The sequence below is a fragment of the Schistocerca gregaria genome, unplaced genomic scaffold (assembly GCF_023897955.1).
Source record: "Schistocerca gregaria isolate iqSchGreg1 unplaced genomic scaffold, iqSchGreg1.2 ptg001142l, whole genome shotgun sequence".
Lineage (NCBI taxonomy): Eukaryota > Metazoa > Arthropoda > Insecta > Orthoptera > Acrididae > Schistocerca > Schistocerca gregaria.
The window spans coordinates 60001-62500 of record NW_026062474.1 but is presented as its reverse complement, the minus strand read 5'-3'; the positions used below and the strand labels follow the sequence as shown (position 1 = coordinate 62500).

The window sequence follows — 2500 nt, the reverse complement described above, 5'->3', positions numbered from 1 at the left end:
CTGCACCTTAACCTAAGTTACGCTGCACCTTAACCTAAGTTACGCTGCACCTTAACCTAACTTACACTGCACCTTAACCTAACTTACACTGCACCTTAACCTAAGTTACACTGCACCTTAACCTAAGTTACACTGCACCTTAACCTAACTTACACTGCACCTTAACCTAAGTTACACTGCACCTTAACCTAAGTTACACTGCACCTTAACCTAAGTTACACTGCACCTTAACCTAAGTTACACTGCACCTTAACCTAAGTTACACTGCACCTTAACCTAAGTTACACTGCACCTTAACCTAAGTTACACTGCACCTTAACCTAAGTTACACTGCACCTTAACCTAACTTACACTGCACCTTAACCTAACTTACACTGCACCTTAACCTAACTTACACTGCACCTTAACCTAACTTACACTGCACCTTAACCTAACTTACACTGCACCTTAACCTAACTTACACTGCACCTTAACCTAACTTACACTGCACCTTAACCTAACTTACACTGCACCTTAACCTAACTTACACTGCACCTTAACCTAACTTACACTGCACCTTAACCTAACTTACACTGCACCTTAACTGTCACATGTAACGTCACAGGAATGTAGCTTTGCCTAACAGCAACCCTCTGAACATAGTTCACTGCTTGGATCCTCTGGTGTCATGTGTATTTCTTGATGCCATGGTGCGTACCCTCACATAAAGGTCTTTCGAGTGTTGCGTACTTTCTACACAGTCCCGCTAACCACTGGAAGGGTGTACCGCTACAGAACGAATATCGCCCTCCCCTCCTGCCCTTCCAAGCTGGTCGGTCAGGCGTTTGTTTGTGAAATGAGCCTTGCAGCTGTTCAGTTGCATTCGGTTGTCGATGCAGTCAGTGTACGTTGTGGTACGGCCTGTGTGGACTGTCCGCTGATGTACGCGTAACCCACACTGATCATCCGTCGTTACGTACTGAGTGACATAATGTGGCACATGCTTGACCGTACACCGGCTGCGCCCTACAATGGCGAATCATAAGGGCCATATGTTGTGCACGATGCTACTTGTCTCGTCTCCCCATTACAGCGAGATTGCACTGTTGTACGCCGTACAGACATGTGGTAAGTAGGTACGGACGAAAGTATTGCATGTTGGCCCCCCCCCCCCTCCTCCCTCTGCCGGGAATCAGCGTGAGCCGTCTGTTGATGTAGCGACGAGGGTTTTCCTATTTAATCGTATTGCCCCACACAACATGATAGCACGGTGGACCGCGTTCCACATCTGCGACATGCTACAGAGGCCGGTTGACAGTCGACCGCGCAAGGGACATTGCACACTGGCGCGGACCATCTTCCACGTGTTCTCTCGTGTACATGCCGCAGTGTGTATGTGGGCTGATGTAGCGTGTCGTGACACATAACATGCAGGCATGCCAGAATCGTAGATTTCGCAAATGTAGATTGACGTATACGTTTGCTGCCAAAGATCCGCAAATGAACTGGAAATCAGTTGTTGAGCGGTTGTTCGCGCTGCAGGTGCATCGGTGATAGCGACGATCGGTACATCTGTGAACCGGTTGTTTCGGCGGTACCCGCCATGCCCCCGAACCTGAGTTGGCCATGTGGGTATGAAGCGATACGAGGCTGTGGCTTGGCGGGACAGTCCCCGGCCGGTGAGGGGGGGCCGCCCGGCGTGCTGGCCGCGCGCTGCGTGAGCGCACGCACTACAGCCGGCTGGTGGGGGGCGCCCAGTGGCAGGAGCGCCGGCCGACGGGCCCGGCTGGCGTCCCAGCTATGCGCCGGCGCACCCTGCGCGCGGCGCCAGGCGGCCAAAGTGGGTTCTGCCGAGCCCGGTGCGAAGCGCGGTGGACATCTGCAGTGTGCTGGTCCGATTGCGGACTGTGTGCGTTGAGGATGCGCCGCCGCCCGGCACTCGGCGTCGCGACGCCGTCTGCTGCTCGGTCGCCCCCAGCGGTTCTCGCAGGTGGTTTGTATCGCAGCTCTGCGGACGTGTTGGCGCGTGCGCTGTGCTGGGAGAGTTCGCTTCTGCACCCAAGTGGGGCTTTGCCCTTCTGTGGCGCTGGCGTTGGAGCTGCCGGTCACCGTAGGTGGCGCGTGTTGTTTCCCGCCGGCAATGCCACGACAGCACGCTCCCGGGCCTCTGTCGGCAGCGGCAAGCTCAGTTGGGAGCACGGGTGTTCGCACTGAAAGCGTCTACTCGCCTATCTCCGGGCGATTGCGCCTCTCTCGAACCCGACCAAGTACTTAGGACGGCGCTGCGCGCCGCCGGGACCTGAGAGGGTTTCGAGGTGTATCGTGCAGGGGAGCTCAGCCTCCTCCTGTTTGCAGAATAATTGAGCGGACGCTTGCGTGTTCGCGCGGGCCCTCGGGACACACTCCCGGGCGGCCGGCTGCTCAGCTCTCGTTGACGCAGCTCCCTGGTTGATCCTGCCAGTAGTCATATGCTTGTCTCAAAGATTAAGCCATGCATGTCTCAGTACAAGCCGCATTAAGG

At 55.2% G+C, this 2500-nt stretch overlaps 1 non-coding gene across 1 annotated transcript in view; it reads left to right on the top strand.

The window, feature by feature from the left end:
- Nucleotides 1–2420: 2420 nt before the first annotated feature.
- Nucleotides 2421–2500, top strand: part of LOC126328853 (small subunit ribosomal RNA) — a 1893-nt gene continuing 1813 nt past the window's right edge. Inside the window, exon 1 of the ribosomal RNA XR_007561966.1 lies at nucleotides 2421–2500. This exon is cut by the window's right edge and continues 1813 nt beyond it. This is a non-coding gene — a ribosomal RNA (small subunit ribosomal RNA).